Here is a 16,444-nt window from a genome sequence, read left to right on the forward strand (position 1 = left end):
AACCACCCCCCTTTTCTTTGTGGGTGTCATAGAGTCGATTGTGGGATATTGGTTTAATTGTGGCGCAGACGAGAGCCTGGCAACCTGCCACTGAAATGTCACAAGTTCGTTTGAAAGATCAACCCCCCTAATTGTCAAACTTTCTTAAAAAAAAAAAACATACGTTTCTTAAATATTTTCAGCAACCAATTTAAAATTTAAAAGTCTGTGAAAAACGTTGTGAAGTCTGAAACTAAATGAAGCAAAGGAGCAAGGATTTTTTTTTAATTTTAAATATTTGTAAGTCACTAAATCAGTCCCTTGTTATATATTATAGAAAGTGTTTACTCATCGGAAAAGGTTCACAGGACGTTTTGGCCCTTAATATAGTAAAATATCCGCAAGGCAGTGGACGAAGAATAAAGTCAAAACGTTTTTCTATTAATTCATTCCAAACCATCTTAGAAGAGATGTTTAATGCTACATTAAATTGTGGAAAGTCGCGACTTCACGCTGCCACTATCACTCAATGCAGCAGTCGTTCTGTGCGCGCACACATTCGCAGCATATGTATTGTGTATGTGAGTGTGTGTGCAACAGTCAATTACAGCTGCAGGGCATGCAGCCTCCGCTGTAATTGTTTCAGCCGTCACAATAATTTGTGTCCTCAAAATAACTTCGCAGTAATGTGTTACCCGTAATTCGCGTGTAACTGTGAAGTAAATTTAAGGTTATATTCAGCTATGTATCTTTAATAGTATGAAAATATTAAAAATAAAAATATCTGTTTTGATTTTGATACAATACATTGTGCCTTGAAGATCTATTATGCTGATTAGTGCATGCCAATCGAAGGTGTTAGGTCTTGCCTATGCTCGCTAATCATCAAGACGGGACGTAGGATAGCGTCTTTTTTATTTAATTATTAGTTTTCCTAATTTATTATACCTAAGTTCGAAAGAAAAAGTAGCAAGCATTGCTGCAATACGGCGTAGGGACTACGGTTGTATCTACTTTTCTACGCTTCGTATCAGAAACGATGGCTCTTGTCTATGGTCGTCGCTACGAATTTTGACAATCGTTAACACTTTGTTTTTACTTAAACTTAATCAAATCCGACCTAAGTATAAGCATTATATTATAAAACATTCTAAAACTTACCACTTCTGATCACCGTGATTTTTCTGAAACAAAAATGTTTAAATTAGTTAGGTATTCAATTCACAAACAATCTGTTATCTCGCTTATTTGAAGGGGAAAAAGTAGCCCACAATGCTGGAAATAAAAGCTCTAGTCTAGCAAATCTTAATCGTCCAACCTAACCTCATGGTTACTAGTCACAGACCAATACAAGACGGCCCTTACAGGGCGACTCGCGGTCACCAAGCATTTTTTTTTTTTTATACCACGTCGGTGGCAAACAGGTATACGGCCCGCCTGATGGAAAGCGGTCACCGCAACCTATGGACGCCCGCAACTCAAGGGGTGTCACGTGCGCGTTGCCGACCCATTAGAAACTTGTACACTCCTTTTTTGAAGGACCCCATACTGTAGTTCATCGGGAATACCTCGACAGGGAGCTCATTCCACAGCCGAAGCGTTCGTGGGAGGAAATTCCTCTGAAACCGTACGGTGCGCGACCATTTAGGTTGTAAGGTGTGTGGGTGAGCGCCCTGTCGATGGCGAGCGGTGCGATGATGAAAAGTGGCCGTTGGCATCATGTCAAACAGTTCTTCAGAACACAACCCATTGTACAGGCGATAGAACACACATAAGGAGGCGAAGTCCCTCCTTAGACTTAATGGTTCAATACCGCATACGACAAATCAGGTTTATAAAAGTTTGAACGCGTGCGACACCGATCAGTAGCGCCCAAGTATACGACCCGCTAACAGTGTTCGTGTCCGCTCGGGAAAAAATCTTAAATAATCAAATTTGGTTGCAAACAATGGTCTCTTGCAGCATAAAGTGGTGTGGCAAGTCTTCTAACACTTCTACATATAAAAAAGATGGAATAACATTCCACAGTTAATTCAAATTAATTATTTTGTTGAATATTGTTTATTATCCGCGGAGTTCATTTATACTGGTCAATATGGTTTTACTGAGCGGCGCCGAGGCGCGTCCATCCCTTTTTGCCTAGTTAACAATGCGATATGCTATCCCTTTCACGTAAACGACTAGGGATGGGGCCATGTTAGTTTATGTCTGTTGCGGGAACTTCGTACTGCCGTTCGTACCATGTGCTACCATTTTATGAAATATAAAAGAAAGCAGATTTGTAATTGTGAATAATTATCTAGAATCAGTAGAGTCTGCAGTGTTATTTAGTTGATTGATTAGTTTAGAATATTTAGTTGGTAATTTAACTTAGTAAACGTATGTAAAAATGCACAGTTTAGTTATTAGTTACTAGAATGATTTTTATTGAGGTGCTATCACAATCATCATCCTCCTTGCGTTATCCCGGTATCGGCATTCGCCACGGCTCATGGGAGCCTGGGGTCCGCTTTGGAAACTAATCCCAAGATTTGGCGTAGGCACTAGTTTTATGAAAGCGACTGCCATCTGACCTTCCAACCCGAAGGGTAACTAGGCCTTATTATAATTTAATTATAATATTATAATTTGTTGCAAAACAAATTCACCACAGTACTGGTACCGGTACCATTGTCTATAATAGACATGTCCCATTCCCATCCCTACTGCTAATCGTAAAGGCGCGCCATTATTTGAAACGACCAATGGCAGCACCGTGCGCGCCCGCCTCACCCCGCAAGGATTGGTGATTTGCGTCTCGAACAATATCGCTTGCATTAGGCTTCTAGTGGGGTGTTCTGTGTTACTAGTGCAGTAACCTCTGTGCGGTAAATCTCCGGAGCTGTGATTTGGATTAAGATTTGCTTGTCTAGAGCTTTATTTCCAGAAGAGGCTTATTCTGATTGCAACAGCAGGTTATCAAATTCGTTATTCAGAAACCCAAACTTGCTCTAAGAAGAAATATAAATTATCAGTTGACGATGGGGTTGTCAGTGTCCATTTTGGGTTAAAATACTACAGCACCGTCTAGACGGACCCTCATTGTAATTTATGATCACATGGCAGCGCCGGTGGCCTAGCGGTAAGAGCGACTTTCGATCCGGAGGTCGCGGGTTCGTACCAATGAGTTTTTCTGAACTTATGTGCGAAATGTCATTTGATATTTGCCAGTCGCTTTACGGTGAAGGAAAACATCGTGAGGAAACCGGACTAATTCCAATGAGGTCTAGTTTACCCTTCGGGTTGAAGGTCAGATCGCAGTCGCTTTCGTAAAAACTAGTGTCTACGCCAAATCTTGGGATTAGTTGTCAAAGCGGACCCCCGGCTCCCATGAGCTGTGTAAATGCCGGGATAACGCAAGGATGATGAGTGTGGTTTCCTTCTGTCTGTGGTTTTCACATTTCCGTCGGTTAAAAATACCGCGACACCGTCTAGACGGGCCCTAATTGTAATTTATGGTCGGTGCACGCCGTGCATGGCTGTGCATATTGCAGCACAAATATGGCTGACATATTCCCACCACCACTCGCCGTCGAGAGTAAGCTTATTATAAATAAATAAATAAATATTATAGGACATTCTTACACAGATTGACTGAGGCCCACGGTAAGCTCAAGAAGGCTTGTGTTGTGGGTACTCAGACAACGATATATATATTTTGCTCATCTCTCAGGATTTTTTAATGTACAGACATGACATTTTTTTAAACATGAAACGCTTTTATTTGATATCACGCATGTAGATTGTAGGTGTCTTTGCCTTAATTTAAAACTAGTGGACCAATATGACTAAATGTCGACGACGAACCGCGCGAAAATACAGACAAATGAGGCATTTTGTTGACTGCATATTAGAAAGGCCTTGCCATGACATAATTTTCCCTGAAAATACTAGCATTCCACAAAAAAGCGTATAAAAATAATCATAAGTATATCGCAACCATTGTTAATCCTGCGCGCCGGGAAACATTTCATTGCTGGCCGGGAGCTCTCGCGTGTACGCTGTTATTTATTGTTCGGGAACTCTGTTCTTGTCGGCGACATTTTTCACGTTTCATTCACGCGTGACATGATTATTTACAAATCCTTTTAGAATTAGACTGTCGAGCTGTTAATAAGCTTCTGTGAGGTGGACGACATCCGGAAAATTGCGGATTACAACTGGATGAGACTAGCTCAGGACCGGGACAAGTGGCGTACTAGAAGAGAGGCCTGTGCTCAGCAGTGGGCGATAAAGGGCTGATATGATGATGATGTCTTAAAAGGCAAATTAGAATTTTGCATCGAGATCATAACATAATGGTATTTGAATCACGTTCAAATAACTTATCGTGACTCTTGCTCAAGCCAATATTGGTATGGATACGCGTAAGAGAAATTCACAATAGGCTTGTGTCGTTCACGAACTATGAACTGTTAGGAATAAAATCCCATCAATGACCGAAATGAACTGAATCTTCCGTGCTCTGAGAATCGGTCTTTGCTCATTTAGTTCAGTATAGGATCGGCGAACGCGAGCGGTTTGGATCAAGAACGAGTGTGTGACTGCGCCGACCGAGAGCGAGAACTACTTAGCAGAGCAACAAAAAAAGTCAAGTTTTCATATTAAACTTCGGTTACTTACACCCTTTCGGCCCGGAATGTTACTATCTGTTGACATTTTGACACTATTTGGTCCCATTCGTTCTGATCTTTCCGACCGCAGTGGTCACTGGTCTGTCTGAACTAAATGAGCAAAAGACCTAAAAGAGCGAACTAGTTCGTGGGAGCGATTGAACGAGATCGGAGCGCTCCGATCAACGAACGAAACGGCACAAGCCTAATTCACAATAAGCCATACCGTGATACGCCGTTGCCACACGGGTTAAATATCTGAGTCTGAGTATTTAGAGCGTAAGAACTTTGTTTTTCACAAACAACGTTTGATGTAGCTAAATGAAAACTTTCACTAACCAATCACTTTTTTCGTTACGTTATTGTAATCTATGTGAGGTTAGGTATTGCGTAATCCTTAAATATGTAGGCACTGGAAAAATAGGCATAAATACCAATTTTCTGAAACAAAAATTCCATCCAAATAATTCTGTGAATTTTCTTTAAAAACGTTACACAAAAAACTTCCAAACAATTCAGTGCAATAAAGCTTAAAAATAACAACAAGAGAAGCCCGTAAAACAAAGAAAGAGAACAAAAACTCGTCGATTTCAAGTTCTTAGAAACTTTTATAACAGGTAATTTGCGAAAGGTCTTTAGGTGAGCGCCACACAGGTATGTAGAAGCGATATAGAACAGATATAAAACAGACGTAATAAATATACCCATCAGCAGCGGCTGATCCATATAAGCCGATTCCACCAGGCTTGCCTAAAATTGATTACCACTACCTAACCTACCTTTAGGTTTCTTTTTGCTCAGTGTTGCCTAGCAGACATTTTCACCAGCCGCCACTGATATAACCCATTAACACGTTCACTACCCTGGGGCCCATTTCTCGAAGCTACAAGTTATAATTTAAAAGTGGTAGTCAATGTCTAACATGACAAGAAAGAGACTTCCACTTGTAACTTTCAGTTTTGAGAAATGGGCCCCTGCAACACGTTACCTTGTGTTCGCAATCGTACAAATCGTACCTACTGGCAATCAATGTTAAAAAGAAAAAAACCGGCCAAGAGCGTGTCGGGCCACGCTCAGTGTAGGGTTCCGTAGTTTTCCGTATTTTTCTCAAAAACTACTGAACCTATCAAGTTCAAACCAATTTTCCTAGAAAGTCTTTATAAAGTTCTACTTTTGTGATTTTTTTCATATTTTTTAAACATACGGTTCAAAAGTTAGAGGGGGGGGGGGACGCACTTTTTTTTCCTTTAGGAGCGATTATTTTCGAAAATATTAATATTATCAAAAAACCATCTTAGTAAACCCTTATTCATTTTTAAATACCTATCCAACAATATATCACACGTTGGGGTTGGAATGAAAAAAAATATCAGCCCCCACTTTACATGTAGGGGGGGTACCTTAATAAAACATTTTTTTCCATTTTTTATTTTTGCACTTTGTCGGCGTGATTGATATACATATTGGTACCAAATTTCAGCTTTCGAGTGCTAACGGTTACTGAGATTATCCGCGGACGGACAGACAGACATGGCGAAACTATAAGGGTTCCTAGTTGACTACGGAACCCTAAAAATACCAAACCAGCCAATGGAAGGGGCCGGATTTCAGTAGTTAAATTATCTATGTACCTGACACTCAAAGTAACCTAAAATATTATCAAATCACAATGAGGAAGGAAGCTAACTTAATTTTATGACTCCATGTGACGCCTCTGTAACCGACTGCCAAAATCAAAAATAAAAAATTTACATGCTGTATTCCGTGCACTCAAGTGTAAATGGGACATATTTTTGGGCACCTCGTGTACACCTATATTCATTTGAAGTGGTCTGTACCTACGACGGTACTAAAGGTGATATTTTATCCTAACCTATTCGGGTGCCTCCTCATTCTGACATAAGTAAAGCCTGACCAGAATACTGATGGAAAGTTTCCAAAATTCTGAAATTTTCACATAGGAAAACATCGGAAACTTTCCATACTTTGTATGGATGGAAACTTTCCATTTCATAAATTTAAATTCTCTTTATTTTTCGTGAAAGTTTCGTGAATTGTTCAAGAAATTTAAGATATTTTTGGAAAGTTTCCGCAACTTGCACATCACTAGACCAGAAATATATAATTGTCAAAGAGGGCGCTGTTACTCTGATGTATGTGGTGACATTTCACTATAGTATTAAGAAAATGGTTCTAATGAAATTCCGCAACATGGCGCGTGGTCATATATTTTTGGTCAGATTTTTAACCCCCGACGAAAAAACGACGGGGTGTTATAAGTTTGACGTGTCTGTCTGTCTGTCTGTCTGTCTGTCCGTCTGTCCGTCTGTCTGTCTGTCTGTCTGTCTGTTTGTCTGTCTGTGTGTGTGTCTGTCTGTGGCATCGTAGCTCCTGAATGGATGAACCGATTTCGATTTAGTTTTTTTTATTTGAAAGCTGTGTTAGTCGGGAGTGTTCTTAGCCATGTTTCATGAAAATCGGTTCACAAGGTCGCGGTCGGGGGTTTTTTCAAAATTTTAATTTTGTGGTTAGGTTATAAAATATAAGCTCGCTATCGCTAGTCACCTGTGTACCACCGACCTAACCTCCCCCGCCCTTAAATTAAAGGGGCAAAGCCATTTCCATTATGTTTTCGAAACGCTTCGTCCACTTATCTCAGAGATAGCCCTATGAGCCCGACAGCCGTATTGTGTTTGATCAAGGTTCAGATTGGCGTGAAGGCACGTTGAACTTTTGTGTAGGGCAGGCAGGTAGGGTTGTAGGAAACAAAGGGAATAGCAAATGCATGGTACACGAAATATTGAATTGCAGGAAGAATTTTGATGAGATACACATCTTGTGTATAAGTGCAAATAATTGTGTACGTTGCATTAAATTATAAAATAAAGGAAAATACAATTTTAACTATAAAACTCCCGTGAGACTCATACATATTTAAAAAAAAGAAAGAAAAAAAAGAAAAAGAAAAAGAAAGAAAAAAAAAAAAGGAGAAAAAGGTTCTCGAAATTGAACCGAAACATGTCGAACGCTATATCGACTTAATACGTGAGTAACCCGCTTAAAATATTTTTAAAGGAAAATACAACCTGTTTTTATTGATCCGTTAACTTTAAAGGAAGGGAAACTAGTGTCTTAAATCTTACTCTTATAAAGTTATTCAAAAAAGAAACTTAATGGTTCAATAACTTCCGAGAATTATTTATTATGACATGTGATGGCAGATACTTAACAATAACTTTAATGTTATTCTTAAGGGCTCTCACACTCATTAATGTATTTATCGAAATTTTTTCATTAATTTATCAAAAAGTGATATTGTAACTGATAATGAACCTAACGACGTGTTGAATATAATGGAAGGCAAGAAAAACACGGTGTATTCATCTCTTGCAGCACCACTGATATCGAGTGTTGCATAGCGCAATAAAAATGATTTTCATCATTACGAACATTTTCAATACGATAATTGAAAACCAGTAAGTCCACCAAATTACCTAATCAACGAATAACAGAGAAAGCACGTCACAACACAATTAAAACTTTATTTAACTGTTTTAATATATCATTAAAACATTGTTCCCGTTCCGGGAAGATGTATCTCACCGCTGGGACCCATAAAACTTCAGGATATTCGCCCGGATGATTTCATTTGCATTTAAATAAATTACTGGCCGGTTACATGCTGAGGTTTTCATTTAAAAAAAGCTTTTGGTCACATGTATACTATACACCGTGTTTTTATGTTTTCCGTTAAATTCGACACGTCGTTAGGTTCATTACCAGGAACTATTCTGTATATCACTTTTAGTTAAATTCGCAAAAAAAAATACATCGTTTTCATACATAATAAATGAATTTATTAGTGTGAGAGACCCTTAAGAATTACATTCAAGTGATTGACGGGACATGTCAATACAAATAACATTAGGAATTGGTAAAGGCTGTCACACACGTGTTCAGTAATTATCTTAATTTTTTTTAATAACTCGTTTACTGTAAAAGTTAAGACGTTTGTTTCTTAGAGAAATTAATTGTATCTGATCTAAAGAACCTTCAATTTAGTGGAGTAAAAGTAAGGTACCCTGGACATAATTCAATAACTCGTCCTTTTTGATATTTTATTGGGTATTATTATTAAGCATCAAATAGTAATTATGTACATAGATAAAAAAAAAGACGATCGTATTCATATCTTATAAAAATCATGAGATAAAGTACATTATCCCACTTTTCGCTAACAGCAAAATAGTTAACCGAAAACTTTGTTAGATTAACTTTGTGGTGCACTCAGATGCGATCAGTTATTAGCGATATTACACAGAAAATAAATCTGATTGTGTACTTTTTTTTACCGTTTTCATTTAATGTGAATATCTAGGTAGGTAAAAATGGTGACCATGATATATATATCAATTTGCATTGTATTAAGTATATATAGACATTTAACACCGATCTTAAACATATATTTTTAACGCTTAAATAAACATGAATTTCTCAGTAGGTATAAATTGTAACTGAGATTTTTTTGCTTAAGACCAGGTTTTTGTGTACTATAATCATGATTTTATCAAAATTAATACTGTGAAGGTCGCGCTTAAGAAACTGTAAATGTCAGTAATTTAAAAGGGTGCAAAGTTGTCGTAGAGCGGCTGTCGCGGGGCGGGGGAGCGCGCGGGGCGCGAGCCTGGGAGAGCGCGCCGCGCACCGGCCGCGTCACCGCGGCGGATCGGTTAATAGGTTAGGGACGTAAGGTACCGGCCACACCAGAGCGTCGCGTGTCTCGGGGCGCGGACGGACGTCCGCGCCACGCCACCTGAGTGTAATTCAAAAATCGTCTCCTCAGTACATTTTGTATAGGAAGGACGTAAGACGCGCCCCAGGCGGCGTGGCGGCGGCGTGGCGCGCGCCGCGCCGCCTGGGACTTGGTGCCAATAGGACCATCTCGGAGTTATACCCGTTCGATTAAAAAAATAATTTGAAAATCGGTCCACGATTCTCGGAGATATCGAGTAACAAAAAAACCGACCAAGAGCGTGTCGGTCCACGCTCAGTGTAGGGTTCCGTAGTTTATCGTATTTTTCTCAAAACAATTTTCCTAGAAAGTCTTTATAAAGTTCTACTTTTTTGATCTTTTTTCATATTTTTTTAAACATAAGGTTCAAAATATAGAGGGGGGGGGGGGACGCACTTTTTTTCCTTTAGGAGCGATTATTTCCGAAAATATTAATATGATCAAAAACCGGCCAAGAGCGTGTCGGGCCACGCTCAGTGTAGGGTTCCGTAGTTTTCAGTATTTTTCTCAAAAACTACTGAACCTATCAAGTTCAAAACAATTTTCCTAGAAAGTCTTTATAAAGTTCTACTTTTGTGATTTTTTTCATATTTTTTAAACATATGGTTCAAAAGTTAGAGGGGTGGGGACGCACTTTTTTTTTTCTTTAGGAGCGATTATTTCCGAAAATATTAATATTATCAAAAAACGATCTTAGTAAACCCTTATTCATTTTTAAATACCTATCCAACAATATATCATACGTTGGGGTTGGAATGAAAAAAAAATCAGCCCCCACTTTACATGTAGGGGGGCTCCCTAATAAAACATTTTTTTCCATTTTTTATTTTTGCACTTTGTTGGCGTGATTGATACATTGGTACCAAATTTCAGCTTTCTAGTGCTTACGGTTACTGAGATTATCCGCGGACGGACGGACAGACAGACAGACAGGGGGAAACTATAAGGATTCCTAGTTGACTACGGAACCCTAAAAAACATTCAGTCGAATTGAGAACCTCCTACTTTTTTTGAAGTCGGTTAAAAAAACAACCTTTATTGCCGGCCGGCAAACGGCTAACCGATTGAAACAGAAACATAAATGAAAAGAGAGGGCGAACGGCGACACCTGTGTGTCGGCGATTTCAAAGGTAAGCGCACGTGCACCCGATCTCGCTACCTACGCCCAGGTGCGGGCGCGGCTTTCGACCTTCGCGCCGTGCAATAGAATTTAATGTCGGCTGCTCGTGTGCGGTCTGTTTGTTTTATAGAGTGGCGGCATTTTCAACATCAAAGGGCAAAATTCTGCAAAATTTTGTGCAAAATTCTGTTATATCAATAACTTCTCACGTCACTAGATTATCGACTTTGAATGTCGAGTATATTTATAGTATCATCACTTTATTTCAGTGTACGAATTTCGTATGTGTTAAAAATCATTGTTCTAGCTTCATAAACCAGGGAGGAAATAATGGAGAGCGTTTATATGTCTTGTTTTGCCTTAATTCAATATCATCACATATTTTTGTTGCTGATAAAATAATACATCCTATATATCAAGGCCTTGTAGCTCGGCGAAAGAATCGTGATCGCGGAGTGCGCCGGCACTGATTATAATTATTTTGTCCAGTTATTATAATAACCTATACAAAAAGTACCGATAGAATAGGTATTCTAATCTATATCTGCATAGAACTATTTAAAACAAACCACAAAAGTTCATAGTTGATCGTTATTGGTACAGTCAGCAACTCAGCTGTGAATACAGATAAAGTGCCAAATATATGTATACACATACCTTAATGTACCAAGTACTAACACTTGTACAGGAAATAAAATACTCTATACATATTTTTGGCACTTTGTCTTGCCAGCTGTGTTGTTGACTGTACACGATCTAAAAAGGAGCCGAACGGTTATTATAATTACGCGGCGACTTGCGTAGTCGGCGGCCGCGCGATACATAGTGCTGTCTCTTTTCAGGCCCCGTAGCCGAATGCCATTTCTCCGACGCGAAACGAAAACGAAACGCAGTCTGGCTCTGTCGCGCCAATACGCAAGAGCGATAGAGATAGATATCTACTAGCGTTTCGTTTCGTGAGCGTTTGTGCCATTCGGCTACGCACCCTGTTCTCACTACCACGAATTTGAAGAACAATATTGCTGTCTCTCTCAATCTTTAGGCGTCATTCATATATTACGTCATACTAAATGTGACAATCCATGTTAAAGGATTAAAAAAGCGTGACATTGGGGGGTCCAAATAGTAGTCCATAAACCACGTCTTTGACCAACGTGAGTGATATCTCTGTCACTCTTTACGTCTTTACTAACAGAAATTTAAATAACAATAGTGCTATCTCTGTCACTCTTTACTAACAGAAATTTAAATAACAAAAATGCTATCTCTGTCACTCTTTACTACCAGGAACTTAAATTATTATAGTGCTATCTCTATTCTCTGTCACTCTACTATCAGGAACTTAAATTGTTATAGTGCTATCTCTGTCACTCTTTACTACCAGGACCTTAAATTATTATAGTGCTATCTCTGTCACTCTTTACTGTGTGCGGGAAGTGCACATACCACGAGTTTGACTAACATGAGTGCTATCTCTATCACTCTTTACTACCAGGAACTTTAATTATGATAGTGCTATCTCTGTCACTCTTTACTACCAGGAACATAAATTTTATTATTACAGTGCTATCTCTGTCACTCTTTACTACCAGGAACTTAAATGATTATAGTGCTATCTCTGTCACTCTTTACTGTGTACGGGAAGTGCACATACCACGAGTTTGACTAACATGAGTGCTATCTCTGTCACTCTTTACTACCAGGAACTTAAATGATTATAGTGCTATCTCTGTCACTCTTTACTTCTAGGAACTTAAATATTTTTTTCGGTTTCGGTTTTGGTCTTGGTTTCGGTGTCGGTTTTGGTGTAGGTTTCGGTGTCGGTTTCGGTTTCGATTTCGGTTTTCGTTTCCATTCCCGTTTCGGTTTCCGTTTTCGTTTTCAGTTTTGTTTTTGTTTAAACTAACAGAACTAAAACTAAAACCAAAACCAAACCAGAAACGGTAAACCGAACACGGGAAACCGGATATCGGATACCGTATATCGGATGCTGGTTACCGGTTACTGTCTACCGTTTACCGGATACCGGTTACCGTCTACCGGTTACCGGTCACCGTTTACCGGATACCGGTTAACGGTCATTGGTTACTGGTTACCGGTTACCGGTCACCGAATACCGGAGACCCGTCACCGGTTACCGGATACCGGATACCGGTTACCGGATACCGGTTACCGGATACCGGTTACCGGATACCGGATACCGGTTACCGGTTACCGGTTACCGGATACCGGTTACCGGTTACCGGGTACTAGATACCAGAAACCAGGTTTTGATTTCTGGTTTCTCATGTTACAACGTGTATAGATTAGTCGATACCAAGTCGGACACTTCCGATTAGGCGATTTCGGCTCGCATTGTTACGCAGCATTCGAGTGTTGAGTTTCTCACACATGAGGCCCCCTAATAAAATTTGTACCACTCATATTATTGATTTGACTCTCGCAACACAAACACCTCATGCCCACACAAATACACACAAAATAAAATCATTCACAAACTTCAAATCATTCAAAAACTCCTCGCGGTCCTCTAAGAACTCCCTCGCGAGAGTCGACACTTCAAAATGAAGCGACATCGCATCGGCTCATCATCCACAAATCCGAAAAGATCCACCGATAAATTTGTACCGGAAAGACCTCACCGCGACAATGTCATATTACCCAAATTACTTCAAAAATCCTCTGAAAGTGAAACAGTTCATTAGGTTTACCGTAAGAGTGAGTGAGACAGACACGCACTGTGCTTCAAATTTGCCTCGCCAAAATACGTTACACACGACTCGAAAGAATACAGTCTTAAGCGCCGCAAGCTTTCATACATATTACGTTGTTGTGATCCAAGCATCTCGTCAAGCTCGATAGGTACTATTATTGAGCTAACGACTTGACCAGTTTAACGTGACCTATCGGACTAATTGACTTGTATGACTTTTGTCACTTGTAATAAGGGAGCTCTCTTATACTGGACGGTGAAATATTTGTTATCGAAGCGTTTTGAAAACGCGGCGCCCTTGATATGAAACACGTGTTGACGACTCGCCGCCCGTTCCCGCTACTACTATACTAGCTATACCTACTCTGTGCACGACCTCATTCTGCAGGTAATAACGTTCATATTAAAGCGCAAGTAAGAAAAATATCAATTAAGTAATGAATCTTACATATTTGTTGTTTAATTGATTTCGTATAGTACTAAGAATATATTAACGGCAAAATTTACCATCTTTCAATTTAGTTAGGTATTTTTCCTTTCCTAAAATTATCAATATTTAAGATTTTGAACAAGCGCCAAAAGTATTGGTATAAGTTTTAATAATTTATCAACACACGTAATATTATATTCATAATAAATTGCAGGATTACGGTTAACAATATTTTCTAGTGAAATACGCCTGAAAATGTGTAACTTACTAAACCTTCTTTATAAATGATAGTTCTGTATGAATTATTTATAAAAATTAGATGTTTTTATATGAAATGCAGGTGTCACAACATAATACAAGCACTTTTTCCGGATTACATTTAACACTTTAGTTATAAAATCAAAAAATATTCAAAGTTCGTTTTTATTTTTTTTTAAATTGAATCAGAACCCTAATTTGATTAATAATTTGTATTTTAACTATCACTAATGATACTTTATACGACAGAAAAAGAAAATTACGGTTATCGAATTATGTCCAGGTCAAGCTATTTTTCCTGGTCTAATTAAAGTTAACGGAATTCAATAAAAACAGGGAAAATTAAGCATAAAATCTATCTAAAATTTACTTTTTTCTCATTCTGAATGTAGATTATTGCTTAAAGTTTATGTAATTAACACATAAATAACTTCGATTCCCGGCTCGGCCACCAGTGGGCCTTGTCGTTTTTTCTTTCGTGTATGATATCTATTTCAATTTATAACATAAATAACATTTTTATTGAAGTTGCATGCTTAATTACCGTCACAAAACTGACAGTGAGTAATTTTTTGTTAACGACTTAAGCTAATTGGGGGGTGCCAAATTCTGAAAATGCCCTTACCCGTCGTCGTTGCTGAATGCATCCGTATTCCGTATGCATGTTGACGACCGGTCTGGCGCAGTCGGTAGTGACCCTGCTTGCTACGCCGCGGTCCCGGGTTCGAATCCCGGTAAGGGCATTTATTAGTGTGACGAGCACAGATATTTGTTCCTGAGTCATGGATGTTTTCTATGTATATAAGTATTTATATATTATATATATCGTTGTCTGAGTACCCACAACACAAGCCTTCTTGAGCTTACCGTGGGCCTCAATCAATCTGTGTAAGAATGTCCTATAATATTTATTTATTATTTATGTTCATATTAACGAGCGATTTTTGGTCACCGAAAGCCGATTCCTCGTCAATATGTTTGCAGAGGGAAGACCCTAAATCTAACTAGGGAATAGACAATATCCATACTTCCATACTAATATTATAAATGGGAAAGTGTGTGTGTCTGTTTGTTTGTTTGTCCGTCTTTCACGGCAGAACGGAGCGACGAATTGACGTGGTTTTTTTAATGGAGATAGTTGAAGGGATGGAGAGTGACATAGGCTACTTTTTGTCTCTTTCTAACGCGAGCGAAGCCGCGGGAAAATGCTAGTTCTATATATTTCAAGTAGATAAAGTACCACTAATCAGTATAGTAGCGACTGTTAGAACTAGTTTTACCTCATAAGATTTAACATAGGGACACTCAAAAAATGATGATGTCGGTTAGTACAAATTGCTCGCATCTCGTAACTATGGGTTGCTTTACATTGCAGGCTGACAATTTTGAAAAATATTCATTTCAAGTCTTATCGTAACCACTTCGCCTGTATCGAATTTACACACTGTATGCTTTAAAATCTAACCCTGTCCGTTGCACAAGCCACAAAGCCCCAATCTCCATAACTGTCGCCCTGCGAATATTCATTACCATCCGTCATTACCGCGCCATCAATCATTCCTGGGTGGCTAGCCGAATGGCACAATCGCTCACGAAACGCTCACGAAACGGAGCGCTAGTAGATATCTATCTCTATCGCGCTTGCGTATTGGCGCGACAGAGCCAGCGGCGTATCGCTTTCGTTTGGCGTCGGAGAAATGCCATTCGGCTACGGGGCCTGTTTGCTGATTTGTCATTCCCTTTGGCGGAGTGATTGGATCCGCGCGGTCGAGAGCGTGTGAGGGAGTCACATCGGGATGGGAGTGACGTGGGCTGTTTTATGTGGTACCTGACGCTGAGCATACATTGGTATCAGTATTGTTTAGCGGTAAAATGTATGCGATGACCGAGACTATTCTATTCCGTGTTCCCGTATTACTTGTGACCTCAAAAATTATAACTGTGCATACACATGGTCAGTGTGCGTAGACGAATGCATCACAAACGCTAGCTTCTCCCTTTCCTAGCTTCTATCTCTATCGCTCTTGCATATTGGCGCGACAGAGCATGCAAACTCTGGCGTCGCAGAAATGCCATTCGGCTAGCAGGCCAGGAGCAGATGTTTCACAAACCAATCTGGAGTTAAGTTTACTACGTTAGCTTAAAATAACAAAAATGCGCTCAAATCAATTTGAACACCTTACCTCGCTCGCACTGACACTTAATATGTAAATTACGGCATTTATAAGTTTGCCATGATATTTTTTTTATAAAATAATTTAAAACTTTAAACTGAAGCGTGGAAGACGAAACCCGACGAGGGAACCCATATAACCATAATCGGTCGCCGTTCCTACGCAAATCCTCCTATTTTGTGTACACACAGGTCTTCGGGTCTCAATGCTTAGTCGCAGTACGGTCGACGTTTAGTCGCGGCGACCCAAATGGGGACGATTGGTAACAGGCACAAATGGTCACAGAAGTGACAGAAGTGTGCACTGCGCGTGCACACATTGTTACC

At 39.4% G+C, this 16,444-nt stretch overlaps 1 protein-coding gene across 2 annotated transcripts in view; it reads right to left on the minus strand.

Moving 5' to 3' along the window:
• Nucleotides 1-16,444, minus strand: part of LOC125230949 (stress-activated protein kinase JNK) — a 252,189-nt gene that overhangs the window by 110,985 nt on the left and 124,760 nt on the right. For both annotated transcript variants that reach the window (XM_048136253.1, XM_048136254.1), the window contains exon 4: nt 1,141-1,163. The gene's annotated coding sequence lies outside the window, so the exon portion shown is untranslated. The remainder of the gene's footprint in view (nt 1-1,140; nt 1,164-16,444) is intronic.

The sequence above is a fragment of the Leguminivora glycinivorella genome, chromosome 11 (genome assembly GCF_023078275.1).
Source record: "Leguminivora glycinivorella isolate SPB_JAAS2020 chromosome 11, LegGlyc_1.1, whole genome shotgun sequence".
Lineage (NCBI taxonomy): Eukaryota > Metazoa > Arthropoda > Insecta > Lepidoptera > Tortricidae > Leguminivora > Leguminivora glycinivorella.